Here is an 18,354-nt window from a genome sequence, read left to right on the forward strand (position 1 = left end):
TACATTTTAATCAATCTTTTCATCGCGATCGCGACAAGAAACACATTTTTTTCAACCTTTCCTCCATGAATCCACAATAGAGAAAATTAATTGAGATGGGTGATCGCTGGTTGGCAAATCTTTAATCTTTCCTACAAAAAAAATCCAAGGTGGTCCTCGGAAACTTCGCGGCAATGACGAAAAGTTTTTTTTATTTGGTTCTCGCGGAAGAAATCGGAAGTCGACTGTAAAAAACCATATCACACATCCCAAGTAGCAAAATGGTACTAAGTCTACAAATTGAGTCATCAGAACGTTATATGAACGTTGTAGAAATTACTTGAGGTACACCGAGAAAAATGTGGATGGTAAAATTTACCATCCTCCATACAAAATTCTAATGACCGGATAGTAAAAAAGTCACCTAGCAAACGCGATATTAAATTGGACTGTCAAAAATTGTAGAATCTATTGCATGGATAGTAAATTCTAATAGCCGGATGGTAAATTCTAACATCCCAGGATATTAGATTTTACTAGCCGGATGGTACATTTTACTGGCAGGATAGTAAATTTTACTAGCCGGATATTAGAATGAAAAATGTCGGAAAAATTTATTTTTCCTTATTTTCATTGAATTTTGGCCATTGTTTGAGGGCTTGGGGCCCTTCTTGGATGACATTCTCTGTATTTCAAGCCATTTTGGTGCGTGAAAATTGACGACTGCGCCGAGATTTGAACACGCGACCTTTGTGATGACAGTCCAGTATCTTCCAGCTGCGCCACGAATTGCTATAATGTATTCAAAGCATATCGGGAACCGTTGCATCGGCACCCACGATATTCCAAAATGACATTCTAACAGCAGGATGGCAAATTTTACTGGCTTGGATAGTAATTTCAATCCAAATTACTATCCTCCGTTAAAATTTACTGTCTTCCAGTTAAATTTTAACATCTAATATGCGGCCAGTAAAATTTACTACCCGGATATTAGAATCTAAGAGAGGTCAAGGTAAAATCTAAAGGAGGGTAGTAGATTTTACCATCCGGCTATTAGAATTTACTATCGATAGGATAGTAAATTTTAAAATGTCAAGATGGTAGATTCTAAAGGAAAGTTTCTATGGAGGATGGTATTTTCTACTATCTTTTGAGATAGTAGAATTTAAAGACACGATTTGTAGAAAATACCAACCAAATTTTTCTCGGTGTAGCTATGAGCTTTCAACTACTTTCTTTCCACAGTATTACATTGTATTTATTCGAAATAATTCCTTTAGTATATTAACACGTAAGTACGTTAATGATATTAACCTTCAAAATATGTCGTACATTTGCTAGAGGGCGCTGCACCCTAGATAAAGGATTAAATTTGTTAACGGTAAATGCCTTCACTGAGAAAAAAGAGGGTGCGATTAACTTATTTCCCTCATAACTTTAACAATTTTTAGATGTAAAAACATATCAACATTTTTTAATGTTAATTTTACACCTTTTTAAGGGTAAAATTAACATAAAAAGGGTTAGTTTAACCCCTAATACACCTTAAAAGGGTAATATTTACACCGATTTTAGATCAATACTGCAGGGTAAAATTAACATTTCCGGAAAGTTATTTTAACTTTTTTCGGATTTCTCTCGGTGTTCGAAAGTAATGGTGGTATTCGAATGAAAAATTAAGATATTTTTTAGTACCTTCCTGTTCTAAAGTGTTTCTGTGTTATCGACTTTTCTTTGTGTTGGTTCTTGTCATGACTGTTTGGTGGTTATAGAACACAGCTAGGACTGTCAGTTAAGTCAAGTTAAGTCAGTTAAGGAAGTCAGTTAAGACAGGAACGAACACAAATAATAGTCGATTATATAGAAGCACTTGAGAGCCGTAAAGTACTAAAAAAAAATGGTAATTTTTCATTGAAATTTCACCATAAAGCTTAAGTTTTCTTTAGGTCACTAGACATTTTTTAATGCTTAAAGGTATCAGAATTGCATTCAGTTAAGTCCATTACTTGACACTCCATGGAGCATAAAGGGTAAAAATACCCCAAATATATGCTGAAAAGTTTTCAATTTCAAATTGAAATTTCAAGTTCATTAATGGGAAATTTCTAAAACTCCTTTTCATACTATTCTTAGTTAATTTATTTGGCCTTTCTAGACGTTCATTGGACATTTCAGCATCTAAGTGTGGAAATCTCCATGTTATTTTAATCTACGCGGAATACTTTTTATAGGGTTCAAAAACTGTAAAATTCAGTAATCCTCCATCGAGATGGAAGACATGGAATCGATATGGGTTTGTTTATGATGGATCGACAGAGAGTGTTGGATCGAATGTGTTGATCTGTCGTGATGCAACGTCCATCACGCGCCGTGTCTGAAGAAATTGCTGGAGTTGAGGATAAAAAAGTCTCTCTAATTCATCGTTGGATGAAATAAAATTAATAAGAGTATTTTGACGGGCATACATTGTACGATCGCGACCGTTTCATCATCGTAAATCGTCTAATGACTCTGACATACTTTTCGCAATTTTCCCTCCTAAATAACATAGGAAACGATCGAAGAGAGGAAAAAGCCCACAATTTGGCTAAATTAATAATTACTCCCCATATACCTTTTGCCACAATATATATCTCACCAGCCATGTGGGAATTTCTCAAGATTTCCTCCACACGGACACTCAGAATGGAAATGGAATTTTTCCAAACACGAAAACAAGAATCGTCCAATTGGGTCCTAATTGTCAATTGGGTCACCTCATTGCATAATGAATCACTGTTCTTATGTCGCTTAGGAGAAAGAAACACCTCATTCATCCAAATAAAAAATAAATAAACCCTCGCAATTGCTTTATTAGACACGATTCGTTTGCCGCAAAAGAAATCACGCGCACCTTTTTGATGAATATATTTTATAATATCCCAATCGTAAGAAAAATATCCAAATGTTGACAATTTGATTGAAGTTCGTTGTGTTTGCATCTGTCTTCACGTGCAAATCACACCTTTTTCTGTGCCGTCTACACCCATTTTCCTGTATACACATCGAAAGCCCCCCGAAAACTTCAAACCACATCTCAATTAACCAGCGAAAACACCCTCAGCTTTTGAAATATATGCCCACGAGATTGCCAAGAAAATTGGATAATTCTAGGATATTTGATATTTCTGGGATTTTTTTTTTAAACTTAAAAACCAACATTATTGCCCTGTCTTGAGAGATTGAGTTTTGCCCAGACTGAGAGAAGAGATTCGATGAAAATTTGGAACACCATTAAATTTATCACAACCACAAATCGCTTTCAGTATTTTTCGTGATTCAATTTTAAATATCGTTCTTTGTTCCTTCTCCCGTGGATTCTTGAGATGTCTCTCGAGGCTTTTTTTGCCTCTACCTTCCTCGATCTCTCTAATTGTGTCTTTTTTCGATCGTGAGCCTCGGCCAGGGGGTGTGTAAGTTACTAAAAAAAAAGTTTCCTTCGTTCGGTTAGGTTCGTTAAAACGTTTAAGTGTCTGAACAGAAGCTATATCCGTTTACTCCTTTGTCTCTTTTTTAGCTGAGTTTACAGAGTTATACGGCTTAAAATATTTTTTAACCTTCCATATTCCCCTAACTTCATTCTTCTCTGCAAGTTTTCATATTAAATTTCCTTAAATTAAGTTATTATATTAGAAACCCTAATACAGGTTTCAGACATAATGCTTAGTCTCATGGCCAGGGGTCTCTCGAAATTTCATTTTTCCATACGTTTTTGCATAGAAGCACTGAATACTATTGACAAGTTTTGTCCTAAAGACAATTGACTTATCAGTCTGACATATTTCGAAATCGTGCATTAAAAGCTATCTAAAAATACATATTTCATTATGCTCGCCGAAATAATACAAGAACTACGAGCAAATTTGTTTAAGTCGCGGTACAATATCTGCAAAATTTTTACAAGAAAAAGAGAAAAATAGCTTCACTTTATATTAGGCTTGATGGGCCCCTGCTTATGGCTTAACTTCTCTAATTTCTTATCAATCAAGATTTCTTGGAAAATTATTATTTAGGATTGGCAGTTATGGGCGAGTGATACATTAAATTTTGAAAAACCAATAAAATCGGTTACTAATTTGAATTTTAAGATCATCGGGAACTAAATTAAAGCATAGTGCTGAAGCCAGCATAAGTAGGAAAAATTGAAACTTCAACGTCATTTGTGTTCATAATAAATAACCTTATCCCTATATAATTCTCACAACTTTGCACGAAAATCCAAAAACTCAACACTAAGTTTGAATTTTCGAATATTAATGACATTTTGGTTATTTAGATCATAGAACCATTTGTCTTTGTAGCCGAGAAACTGTCAAATAACTAATATTAGAGTTTTCCAAAGTAATATCATCTTTACTTTGATGGGGCTATATTGGGCTAGATTTTATCAGGAATTGGGATCTTTCAAGGAAAACGTATTAGCTTTTCCAGGCCTTTCGGCTCAAATTTTAAGCTTTTATCCAGGGGCATGATATTTCCTATGTTTCCCATATGTTTCTAGCGAGCCGAAAAAACTTTTGAGATTATTAGCTGTTTTCTGTCATTGTAGAACGAAATAGCAAAAAATACTAATACAAAATAAAAGCTAATTTAATAACGAAGAGGCAACCGAAAACCCTAAATTGGCAACCTACGTAGTTTTGGAGATATCTCGTGAAATGTGTACGAAAACGGGGAAAAAATTACACTAAACCCGGTCGCATTTTTCAGAGCTAATGTCACTTCCCTGCTTTTATCAGTGATGATTTAGTTCAGCAAAAGTAACCACAAAGAAAGTTTCTATCCTACTAATTCATCTTTAGAATTTTATTAGTCTATACGACTCGAAAAGTAGTACACCTTGTTTTGGGAGACTTATAAACCCCCTGATGATCTCGTATTTCCCAACATTGATATCTACCATACATACTTCAAATTAAATTTATCCCTTTTTTCTGTTCATTGTGATAAAGGAAAAAAATTCTGTGACACAAAAGTCCAAGTCATAAGCGAAAATGCCACAACACAAATCATGTGAAGCTTTGAGGTCAGTCTTAAAAGGCACATATAAAAAAAGATGCAAGTAGAAACACAATGGAAAAATTGATGTTAATCGTTTCATACACTGTAAACATAATTACCGGATAGATTTCGAATTCTTATCGAGCTTTCCTGTGCTTATTAAATGCATTTGTGAAATGTCATAGAAGTTCTCTTTGCTTCACACATCTCAACAGACGGAAAAAAGGCATACATTCTGCTGTGATTGGAGATGTTGGAGGTATAAACATGGTTTAAAAAAAAAGCTCATGACCTTTGGGATGTTTCTCCATCTGAGGCACAGACACACATATATAACTTGGAAATTCAATGCCAAATCGAGCACCAATTGCTCGAGACCGAAAATCATCACGAACTTCGCAAATTGCCATAAATTTTCCTTCGGCGGCAGCATTTTGGTTAGAGTAGCCAGAAGAATTTCTAAATCTTGCACTCCAAAACCACCAATTATTGCTGCCAGCAGCAGCGGAACATGGGCTCAATTCAACTTTGTGTCTCTCAAATATACAAGACCTTTCACGCGGTTCCCAATGCATCAGCTGCAAATTAAACTTTACAGCGAATATATGAATTTTTCAGAAGCAATTAAAGTCCTTAGAAATGTTAACAGAAAAGTGAACTTTTCTGGAGATTTTAGGAAATTTTAAGAAAGGTTTCAGCTTTATCTATACGTTTCGACACGTGACGCAATACAGGAAAAATACTAATATCGTGGAAGTTTGTCTAATGTGCTAATTTTAGATTATTAACAATGAAGGTTTTACTAATTTTTCCGATCTATTTTTATAGATGTTGTATAACTTTACTAAATAACCAAAACTTTTTATTACTTGAAAAAAAAAAAACCAAAATTATTTTTTTAAATGAAAATACTGAAAATTAAAATATTGAAAATTATAGCTTCAAAATTAGTACAGTTACTACACTGAGAAAAAGATGGTGCGATTAATATTTTTTCCTCAGAAATTTAACACTTTTTAGGTGTAAAAATATATCAACATTTTTTAATGTAAATTTTACACCTTTTTGAGAGTAAAATTAACATGAAAATGGGTACCTTTAACCCCTAAAAATGGTAATATTTACACCGATTTCGGATCAATACTGCAGGGTAAAATTAACATTTCCGGAATGTTATTTTAACTTTTTCGGATTTCTCTCAGTGTATAAACATGTATTAAAGCTTTATTTCAGAGAGCAGTATAATTGTTCGATTTTGAATTATATACATATTTCGACTTGTTAATTTCGAGGGGTCATATTTTGGCAGAATTTTGAAAATGTGAAATTTCGAGTTTTTTGACATCACTCTGTTTGCCTTTGCCCGTCTGTGAATCCGACCGTCACTACGCCTAGAGCCCAAACGGTTAGAGATGGATACTTGGACCCTTCGAAGAACCCTCCTCATAAGTCGGCCTTGGGACTATTAACATACCCCTCATTTTTCCATAATCCTTCCCCTTCCCCTCCAAAACCGTGTTTGTTTTTAGGATTGCTCGAAAACGCGTAGTGAGATTTTTTCATTTTAGATTATGTTTTAGAGTTTACCCAGACGGACATTTTATCCATAAACGAAAATACCGTTGAATCATTTCGTAACCACCAATTATGGTGGCCGGATTTCCCGGTTGGAATGGTCTTGGAATTTTTGACAAGTTTCAACCAGTTCTAACTGGTTCTAAACCGGGTATGAACAGGTTCATAACCGATAACTAATTCTTAGCCGAAATAAATGGTATTACCTCTAAGCCATTTTAGACGATATTTTAAGTTATTTATGAGTCAGTTTAAATCTGTTGTGAATCGGTACACGGTAAATATTGCGAAGGTTTTTTTTACGTATAACATCTACGTCACGAGTTCGAGCATTTTTCCAATCTTGGAACGCTTTTACCACACCCGCTTTTAGTGTTTATTTGTAGAGTGTCTTTAACTTCTATGTCCGAGTTGATTATCATCAAACGATAAAAAAGGTAAAGTCAAAATTATAAGCAAACTTAAATTAGGCTCGCTGTCTTAGAAGGTAAGTTAATTTTGCAATAATCTTCAATTTAAATTATGATTTAAAATTTAAAGATACACTGAGAAAAAACGGGGGTTCGATTAACATTTTTCCTCATAACTTTAACACTTTTTTAGGTGCAAAAATATATCAACATTTTTTAATGTTAATTTTACACCTTTTTAAGGGTTAAATTAACATGAAAAAGGGTAACTTTAACCCCTAATACACCTAAAAAGCATAATATTTACACCGATTTCGGATCAATACTGCAGGGTAAAATTAACATTTCCGGAATATTATTTTAACTTTTTCGGATTTCTCTCAGTCAGTGTATAAGTTAAAAGTAAAACATATATCGACTATAAATTGTGGATCGCCACCCTAAATTCTTTTTTTTAAATTATTCGTCGTTTATAACGAATTACCTTTTGCAAGATGTGTTCCATTAGGTAATGCATGGCATTATGCATAAAACAAATAATAAAAGCAACGAATAAATTTGAAAACATCATTTAATTTCAGGGTGACGATGCTACCTTCATGGTCGATAAATGCTTCAATTACCTTATGTACTTTTATTAAGAGCAAACTGATAAAACTTACAAATGAAGACGGACGGACGGATGGACAGGATTTTAGTCAAAAAAATTATTACTTACTTAGACTTATCTATCTATTTCAAAGTTTGTTGCGAGAACCTTTTTATTCATTGAAAAGTAATAAAAAATTTAAAAGGAGCTTATAATATGACGAGTCAATTTCTTTAACTCAATTAATTCAACATGATATCAAAATGAATGATCAGAACCTTCATAATAATATTACTAAATAATTATGAAATAATATCAAAAATCTGGTTATTCAATTTGTGATGTAGTGTTATTTGAATGAGAGACCATTCTAATTAATATTATCATGAAATCGATAGTAATCTATATATTTTCATTTACTCTATTTATTTGTTTGGCTAAATTTGAAATATGAATAGTTTTTTAAAGGTTAGTTTTTGAATAAACTTAGATTTTATAGAAGTCAATTCCTCTGCTAAGATTACAACGGTCGTAATTTGAAAGTCGGGAACGTCGGGAATCACTTTCCCTCTTCAGAACGGAACCGCAACAGGACGTTCGTGAGAAGGGGGAATAAGTTTTGGTTCGATCGAGCGAACAGGAGGGTCTCCGTGTTCTAGGCCCATAGAAGTGAATATTTGTTTATCCGAGGGCTGAGGACAACAGGATTAGGGGAAAGTGCACTACCTTCGGACGACTCAAACTACAAACAATTCATTTTTTAATGTTTTTCAAATTAATTTGGCCCATTATATTACATTTTAATAGCTAGTCAAATGTTTTAAATTTCCAGAAAAGAAGAAGTTGTCCGAAGCTGCAGGCGTTCGAAAGTAGCAAGGTTTCGACTACCATTTTTTTAGATAGAGAAAATTAGGGTCACTTACAGTCTGAACTTCATTCTATCAGAATAATTCCAATATTTCGAAAATTTCATTCTTTTCCGTTGAAAACCGTCATCCTCAATCGATTAATTGATCTCCAGAAGTGTTGCTTAAATTGCAGAGGCTAGGCAATTTATGAGATGTTTTCGAGAGGCTGAAGAGTCCAATTTTTTGGGGGAGTGCTATTCGATCTTCATTTTTGATTGCCTGTTTTTTCACGTGTACACCTCGTCTTTCGCAAAAATTATATATTTTTTATACATTTTCCGTCTCACTCTTAGCCCAGAAAGTAACTTTTATTACCGATGCCTCCAGAGTTGTTTCACCTTGTGGACAAAAATGCACAGAATTGCGAAATAAGCAAATCAATCAGACTTTTTTTATGCCATCACAAGATATACGGCAGAGGATGCTGTGACACCACAAGAAATTGACGTGATTTACTAATTCTTTCAATGGGACGAAATCATCGTATCAATTATGTAAATTTCCGCCAATGTTTTGTTATGGTGCCACCGTGGAAGTTAAATAAATCACCACGGAAAGCAATTTAATCATCTTACGCAAATAAGCTCAATAAGCTTCTTCACTTTTTTTCTCACTGCCGCCGCCGACAAGGAAAGTTTTCGATTAAATGGAAGATTTAACAGTGATAGACCTTTTTATTGACTTTAATTAAATTTCAACTATTTCACTTTTCGTGTGCTGTGGCACTTTTTCTTTTTTCTTCATCTTCTCGTCAGAAAAAGGGAATTAAATACTTTCAAATTTCACGTGATATTTCACTTTTCTGTGAAGCATAAATTTTATTTATTGGTTTTTGCCTCTCAGCTGAGGCACAAAAAGTGTTTCAGCCAAATCGTCATGGTAGCAATAAGTGAAAAGGTAAATTACAACAATTTTACCTCGTTAGTCTTGGATTCGTACAAGAGGACAGACAATTATAAATATAGTTTTCTCGGTTGAAGAAAATTATTCTTCTCAGGATTATGCAGATTATTTGTTGGGCTAATAAATGATTTGTTAAATGCACATTAGATCTTTTTTTAAATGCAAATTGTAAACTAAAATAATTAAAAGTAAGAAAACAATCCAGAAAGGTTTAATTTTTTGTTGAATGCTGCTCAGACTATTCTGCAGAACATTACCGCAAGAGCAAAATGCATATTCAATAGATCTGAGATTTTAATACGGAGCGAAACAAAAATTAGCGTATTTATATGCAGAGGGTTTAAGCAGGTCTACCACTCATGGTTCCTTTTGGGTTCCGATTGGCGCGGTTATGGAGATTGATCGGCGCGATCAGTGCATTCAGTGCGATTTTGGAATTTGATTGCGCAATCATCGCAATTTTGGAGGCTTACTTCCTTAGGTAACGCTACATGCCATTGAGGGACAAGGCATCTGGGACTATCCCTCACCGTTCCCCGCTATTCAAAGCGATAACACTTCAGCAGCGCTACTCATCCAATCGTTCAAGGACATCATCGACTATCTTTTGCTATCTCTTGCCTGATCGATATTGGAGATTGATCAGCTCGATCATGGAGACTGATCGTCGCGATAAGAAAGATCGGCGCGATCGTGGAGACTGATCGCCGTGAACAATACGTTTAGTGCGATCCTGCAATCTGATTGCGTACTTATCGCGATAAGCCGGTTGTACCATCCCTCGCCATTCTCCTCGATTCAAAGCGATAACCCGCTACGACTTCAACACACCAGTCGTTTCAAAACCTCATCTACTATCTCCTGCTTCATCTATCTTGGAAACTCATCGCCGCGATATAAGCGATCGGCGCGATTGCGGAGACCGATAGCCGCGATTACCGCGATCATGGAGGCTGATCGAAAGGTGTAGAAGTAAATCTACCGATCTGTCATTCACAGTTCATTCGCTGGCCATAATTAGTAATCCTCTGCTTATTAATTAAAGAGTCATATAGGGTAAGTGTGCCAAATTTCGGCATAGTTGCATGCACACATCAAAGTCTCAAGTTTGAAATGTAATATTTTAAATACAAATTGATTTTTTTAATTCTTTCTTCTGAAAGAGTGTTGCTTGGAACCTTGTAAAGAGTTTACCATCTTTATTTACTCTAAAATCATTCTTAATACATTTGAAAATGATTAAAAATATAGACATAGCTTTGGTGCCCTATTTCGGCCACCTTCATTCTCATAGTTCCTTGCCCTTCAGGAATTCTTCCAATGCCTTTTTCAGATCATCTCGTTTGTCGAAGCTACAGTTTTTGTTATTCTTTTGCATTGTATAATCTCTAGAGTATGTAAAATCTAAAAGTTCATGGAAATTTGAGGAACAAAAAAGGTGGCCGAAATTGCAAGCTGGCCGGAATTTGGCACATTTACTCTAAGTCATCTTTAAAACTCTTATAACATGAATTTTGGTTTACACATTGGTAGAAGTTCCTGAGGCCCTCTGAGTGTACAATTAGGTACATAAGGATAATTGCTATCTATTAAAAACTAGAATGAAAATCAGTTATGAAATTAGAACTTTTAAATGAGCTTATAATTGACTTCTCAAAGACTTTAAACGTTAATATTGGTTTTGAATTTTCGTTGAAGTTCTAGGAGAGTCTTTACAAGTCCACCATTTAATACATAACAATAATTGCGACCTATTAAGTAACGATACAAGCAGACTTTAAGGCTAATTAACAATTTCTTGTATTATAATAATTATTAGGATTTGTTTTAGACCTTCAATTATTTTTATAACTAGCACCAGACAGAAGAACTTAAAGTTTTCGCTTAAAGTATTCACTATATTTTTCTTTAAAAATTCCTCTGTAATGGGAAGAGTTTTCTTGGATGTGAGACTCAAATTGCAAGAAAAGTATCTCAATTATCTGTGGGCTTTTTTTAACGGCTAGGTTACAGTCATCAATATTTGACGATAACAAAAAGTGAAGAATCTAATAATAAATTTCTATTGTCATAGCCCATGGCTCCAAGATCTTTTGATATCGAATGATAAGTATTATCAGGAGAAAGAAGGTGATAAAGAGTTATAGAAACAAAACCATGAGAAATTGGCAAATATGACGAAAGAGTGAAATTGCGTCAACTCTGCAACTTTGACTTATTTTCACGCACTTTTTTTTGCGGCGCGTGAGACATAAAATTGAATTTGAAAAAAAAAAATGTTGAAGGCCATTCGCGATTTAATTACATCCATTGTGATTTTTGCTATTTTCAGGTGAAAAATCCACAAAGTTGATGTGAGAACAAGAGCGGCAACACAAATGCGCATACATCATCAATCATGTTGGTATGCGTCTGAGAATGTTTTGCCGTTGATCATCAGGTTGAGTAGCATCTCTTGGGCAGAGGAAGAGTGAGATTTTAATAATTTATTATTTGCAGTGCAAAAAGCCACTCGATGGCTTTTGCATGGAAAACTGCTACAGAAACCATCATCATCATTCCCAACCTCAAATTTAAATTCAAAGTTTACTTTTGCCCCAGACATTCCCCCTCACATCCTGAAATCACGCGAGATTTTTGCTCTTATGTGCTAAAGAGATCCAATGTGAAACAATTAAAAATACTGCAGAGCTCTTGGAGGTTGGCCATCTACCCTCTTTGTTGGGACGTCCAAACAAATTTACTGTCAAAACAATAAATCACTTTGTGCCTTTTTGGCATCTCAAACAAATGGGAGCATCCTTATGGAAATCATTTGCACAAAGTCTGACCCCTTCACCCTCATCAACTATGCCAAGAGATCTCACAGGAAATATATGCCACACTTTTACCGTCGACTTGGGTTACCAAGGGGTGTTTAGCAGAACGAAAATTGAGATTCAAATGCGGATGTTTTCAAAGCCATTGTAGAATATTCAATTAATTAGCTCAAATTAGCAAAATATTTCGATAATTGAAATATGTCTGCTTTTATTGACTAAAAGCTTAGCACTATTTGTATCTAGATTTTTACAAACTAAAAACTACTGTCTATGGTAGATATGTTTCTACTGTCTAGGGGAGACTGGGGCACATGTAACCATTTTCGATAGATGCGAATTTGAGGTGATTTTCCAAAGACACCGTAATTTTTTGGAAAATCATTCTTAGCTAATGTTTTACCCTTGGGTATAGGCAATACATCGAAGGTAATGCGGATGCTGGAAAACAATTGAGTTTTCCATAAAAATAAAATTTGTGTCCCTGTGCATTTTTCTCTTTTCACAAAATACCTGGGGTAGAAGTAACCACTTTCTGGGGAGGATGTAAACACCTTTTTTCCCACCCTTGAAATTAATTTTGCACCACTCTCGATTATTTTAATTACTTAAGAGATATATAAAGACTGTATATTTTTCAAAAAATCATGACACTTTTTACAAAGAATAATTAAAATAGCAAAAAAACTAAAAGCATGCATATCAAAGAAATTTTTCAATGGATTTTCCCCATATTTTAACATCATGTGACTTTTTATTTAACACAGCGCCACCAATTTTTTTCGTAATCTATGAATTATAGATATTTCGCATGAAGGTCAATTTCCCGCTATTTTACCTACTCATTTTGTGAAATTGAAATTGCCTGGTTACATCTACCCCAAATGCTGTTTTCTGACCAATTATTAATTCTTTTGTAATAATGAGAATCTCAATTTGTCTAGTAAATCCATAAATATAATCCTAAAAGATGTAGGAAAGAACTGGTATTGCTACATTTCGATTATTTTACACAGTTTTTAATTTCCAGGTGGAAATCCAAATGACCAAAATAATTGAAATATCAACATTTTCGGGAAAAATGATTTTTATTTTTAAAGTATTAGGATTTTATTGACCAATTCTTCTGTGGACATAGATCCCCATGGTATCTATGAATGCTTATGGGTTTTATCCTCTGGAATCTTAAAATTAATGAAAAAAATCACAGTGTTTACAACTACCCCAGATTACTACTGCCCCAGTTCCCCCTATAATAAAAGACTGGCGACTTACGAAATGCTTGTAAATCGTATAATCTACAGAAGTTTGTAGAAATCTGTAATTCTTCACAAACATTGTTAGGGTAAGTGTGCCAAATTCCGGCCAGCTTGCAATTTCGGCCACCTTTTTTGTTCCTCGAATTTCCATGAACTTTTAGATTTTACGTACTCTAGAGATTATACAATGCAAAGCAATAACAAAAAATGTAGCTTCGACAAGCTAGATGACATGAAAAAGATATTGGAAGAATTCCCGAATGGCAAGACACTATGAGAATAGTGGTGGCCGAAAATGGACACCAAAGCTATGTCTAAATTTTTATTTATTTTAAAATGTATTAAGAATGATTTTAGAGTAAATAAAGACGGTAAACTCTTTACAAAGTTCCAAGCAATACTCTTTCAGAAGAAAGAATAAAAAAAATCAATTTGCATTTAAAATATTACATTTCAAACTTAAGACTTTGACGCTTGCATGCAACTATGCCGAAATTTGGCACACTTACCCTATATGATAATTTGACTCCAGCGTTGTTTGTTCTTTTACAAACATTTGTTCGTGCATTTTTGTTTGTCTCATAAGGCTTTACGAACAAATGACAAAATTTTATGAACATTTACGAACAAATGTTCGTAAGAGAACCAAAAATACTTGTTAAATGACCATGTAACAAACTTTGTTTGTGAAATAAATATATATTTTTATGAAATTTTTAGTGGGTTATACGATTTATGATTATTTTATAAGTAACCTAGTAAAATTTCTCAAATATTTACAAACAATTTTATGAAACATTTTTGTTCTGTGTAACTAAATTTATTATTTATTGCTCAGTACTACAGTGTCATAAAGTAATCCAGTGTAAATTGAAATTACATTAAAATGTTCATAAAAGTCTATTTCTTGTTAGTTATTTTTTATATTTTTACATAATTATGATTTATATTTACCATCTTGCTCATACCGATTTTCCAGTGATAATTATAATGGAAATTTTTAGTTTTCATTATGTAGAGAATGAGACATTCTTAGAAAGGGGAAGCTTACAGAGTTCAAAAGTACTTGAACATGGATAAGTAATTCCTAAACAATTGTCCTTTATTTCCTGATTAAAATTAGGTATTTTATTGACCAAAATGATTTTTATGGTCATCGAATAACTAATTTACTGAGTATTTTTTTTATTCCTAATAGAAATTTCTGAGATATTTATTTACTACGATATTTATATTTTTTATTTTTACGAATTTGGTGCGGTTTCGGTTTATTAGAAATTATTAGAATTTCTGTTTGTGACAACGAAAACAAATGAGCACAAAAAACGTAAGTTCGACTAGTAAAAACTAAAATTCGATCAGTAAATTAATAAATTTTGGCCAGAAGAAATAATATATCTTGACAAGAAAAAGTTTAATTTATATTATTTGCATTACTAAGATTGTTGCAGGTAAAATAAAAAAAAAACTTGTATGAAACTTTTCTTATTAATGGCCCTGGCACACCTTTTCAATTTAATGTTCAATCGATTGAAATTTTATTTCTTAATTAGTTAAGCTGAAACATGATATAACTAATTTCTGTCAAATTTAAATTAAATTTGAAATTGAAATTGCAATTTTTATCTGACAGAAAGAGACAATTATATCTGATTTCAGTTTAAAAGAGTAAGAGGTGAAATTTCAATCGATTAAATTTCACTAAATTGAAAAGAAGTACCAGCGCTACTATGGCTCCGGCACACCTTTTAGATCAGGAAAATTTCATAAAATAAAAATTCACATATCTTTTTCCTTACACGTTTTACATATGTTTATTTCATTCATTAGCGCTTCAAATTCGATTGAGCTAAAGCAAAATAGAATTTGTTGTGATGTTTATAAGGAGAAGAAGAGTATGAAAAAATGAGATAGACAAACAAAAGCATGTAAGAAAAAAAGAAATTCAAATTTTGACTTCATAAAATTTACTTTTGAATATCATATTAAAATTAAAATTAATTTAGTTCATTCCAATTTTGAGTCCGAAAGCGTGGAATATGCTTAGGCGAACATTTTGAGAAAGACAGAAACGCGAATTTTGATTTTATAAAATTTTACCGATCTAAAAGGTGTGCCGGAGGCGTAAGGTTCTATCTAAATGGAGTGCTGATCAAATTTGATTTTTTGCTAACAAAATTTAGTTTTTAACTGTTTGTACAGTGACTTTTTTAGCCCTTTGAAAACCACTGAGGCATTAGTAAGAAACAACTTCACTTTCACAATTCTAAAGCAAAAATCAAGAGAAGAAAATGTGCTTAAATATATTTATATATTAGTACATTGCTTATACTTAAATAATGCCTTCGGCTAACCTTTTAGGTTGGCAAAATTTCATAAAATCTAATTTCGTGCCCTTTCTTTTCCAAAATATTTGCATAAGTCTATCCTACTCTTTCGGAAATTTGGACTGAACTAAATTGAATTTGGTGTGATGTTAGAAGAAAAAAGAAGAGTGCGAAAGAGTAGGATAGACATAAGCAAAGCTTTTAAGAAAGAAAGGTATATGAATTTTGACTTTATGATATTTTCCTGATCTAAAAGGTGTGCTGGAGCTATTTAAGATCTATTTCAACGTCATAATGGTAAAACAGAATAGTTATACTATATGAGGGAAAATATTAAGAACTAAAAGCCTAGGTAGAAGTCACTCCCTTCCGCCACTTCTACTAAAAAAAATTAAATTAATTTGGCTATTATGCTGCAAAGGTAAAATTTAAGACCTGTACACATTGGGAACAATTTTTGTCAAAAATTGTATTTTTATCAAAATTTTTATGTTTTCACTTATGGCCTCTACATATTGGGAGCAATTTCTGTCAAAAATTGCTTTTCTGAAGGAAATTCCCTGCAGCTTTGTAGGGGGAAACGTCAAATTTCTGTCAAAAACGCAATTTTTGACGAAAATTGCTCCCAATGTGCAGACGCCTTTATAGAACTACAGACATTTTCTTTCAAAAGCGCAATTTTTTGCAAAAAAGCTTCAAATGTGTAGAGTCCATTACAAGCTGTAAATCTTTTGATAATTTTAAAAGTGGCAAAAAGTCGTATTAAGATAGCGAGACAAGTGTTGGATTTCTTATCTTAACAAACTAAGCCTTTTCTTTCAGTGTTTTACCCCATTAATCTTTGTTTCTTAATACAGTCCTTGACTCATTTCTACGATCTCCCCAAGCATTTCCATCCAGATTGATGGATAAAGTGAGAAGTAAGAGACAGAAACCTCATTAGCTCAGGTCGTACATGGAAATTTGTGTCGAATTTAAATATTGCGTGAAGAAAGAAGAAATGCTGATAACGCACTTCCTACTCGCCAAGTCTTTTGCTCATTTCCACCATTTAATTTCAAACAGAATGGGAACAGCACAAAATTTATGGTAATTTGCAGATGCCGCAGTGGAAAAGAACTAGATTTTCAGGTCTGTTTGCCAAAGCCACGGACAATTTCCACATGGTTTTTCATACACAAACTATTGATTAAACTTTAGTCCTTCTGTCCTGCAATTATAAATTCTTTCTATTTTTTTTTTGGCAGAATTTTTAAGGTTTTTTTTTTCTATCACCACCGAAAGGGAATGAGAGTGAAAGGCAGGCACACGACTCATTTTATACCCTTTATTATTCACAGCACGTTTAAAAGAGAAACACCTGCTTCAGGTGGGTAAAAAAAAATGGTGAATCGAGGGACAGTAAAATGTAAAACACCTTGAACAACATACAGGGATACACTTTCAACCACTTTTAGCTTGAGTAATATAAAACCGTACCTGCTATCCGGTCTAGATGACAGTATTTGCAAGTAGATTCTTAATCCTCGATTATTTTGCTTATAGGGTTGGTAGTGACATAAACAGGAAGAATAGAAGCACAACAATTAAGCCACTTTGAATGGGAATTAACAGTAGATTTAAAATTGAATTATCGACAAAAATTAGGCATAAATTGACTCTCATGCACACAAAAGTTTATGCTTTCGATTCTCTTTTAATTGAACTTCAGGGTTGATGGTGATGGCAAAAAAAAAATATCCGAACGCGGTCTTACGACAAGATATATTCAACACTCAGTAAATTTTCTTGCAAAATCAACAAGTTCTTGCACCGTTATTTCTCAAAAGGTGTTTATCAGTTATAGCACACAAAAAAAGAACTGCCGTGAAATCAAATTATTTTTCCACCAGTTTAAGGCTTTTTTCACGCGCACTTTTAGCTTGATGTTTGAATTTGTCCACCGTCACAACACAAAATCTTTAGTCGAAACGAACGAATATCGCATGTATACACTCTGAAGTTCCCAACTCGACTGAATCTCGATGAATTTTGCCGACAAGGAAAGCCACTCATGAGAACGCCACAAACTCTCTGAGAGTGTATCAGGGAGTCGATTATTGCACACCTGAGCACTTTAAGTAAGTATTGGTGCCTAAAACACGCTTTCCAGGTGTAGAAATATGCCGGTATAGTGAAGAAAGGTGCTCCAACAAAGCCCACAACATTAATGCCCAACTCAAGTTTTAAAGTCTCAAAACTAGCAATAGATAGCTACAAAACACAGTAAAAATATGTACGATCAATTAATTATTTTTTACATCAATTTTCATTGTGATGCTAAACGAAATCGTGTAATTAAAATTTGATGTGTAAAGCACACTGTAAGGGGCTCCCCTTAACTTTATTTAACTTTATTTTTAATTTTTGCTGTAAGCTGGTTATTTTAAAATTGGTTTATGAAACCTGAAAAGAGATCAAACGGTTTTATTCCGGAGGTCAGTTATCAACGTTAAGACGGCGATGGACACTAAAAAGTACAACTTAATTCTATAAATTCTTA

At 33.5% G+C, this 18,354-nt stretch overlaps 1 protein-coding gene across 1 annotated transcript in view; it reads right to left on the bottom strand.

Moving 5' to 3' along the window:
• LOC129802356 (uncharacterized) overlaps positions 1–17,830 on the bottom strand; it is a 146,772-nt gene extending 128,942 nt beyond the window's left edge. Inside the window, exon 1 of the mRNA XM_055848098.1 lies at positions 17,292–17,830. The gene's annotated coding sequence lies outside the window, so the exon portion shown is untranslated. The remainder of the gene's footprint in view (positions 1–17,291) is intronic.
• Between the last annotated feature and the right edge of the window lie 524 nt (positions 17,831–18,354).

This window comes from Phlebotomus papatasi, chromosome 2 (assembly GCF_024763615.1).
Source record: "Phlebotomus papatasi isolate M1 chromosome 2, Ppap_2.1, whole genome shotgun sequence".
In the NCBI taxonomy this organism is placed as follows: Eukaryota; Metazoa; Arthropoda; class Insecta; order Diptera; family Psychodidae; genus Phlebotomus; species Phlebotomus papatasi.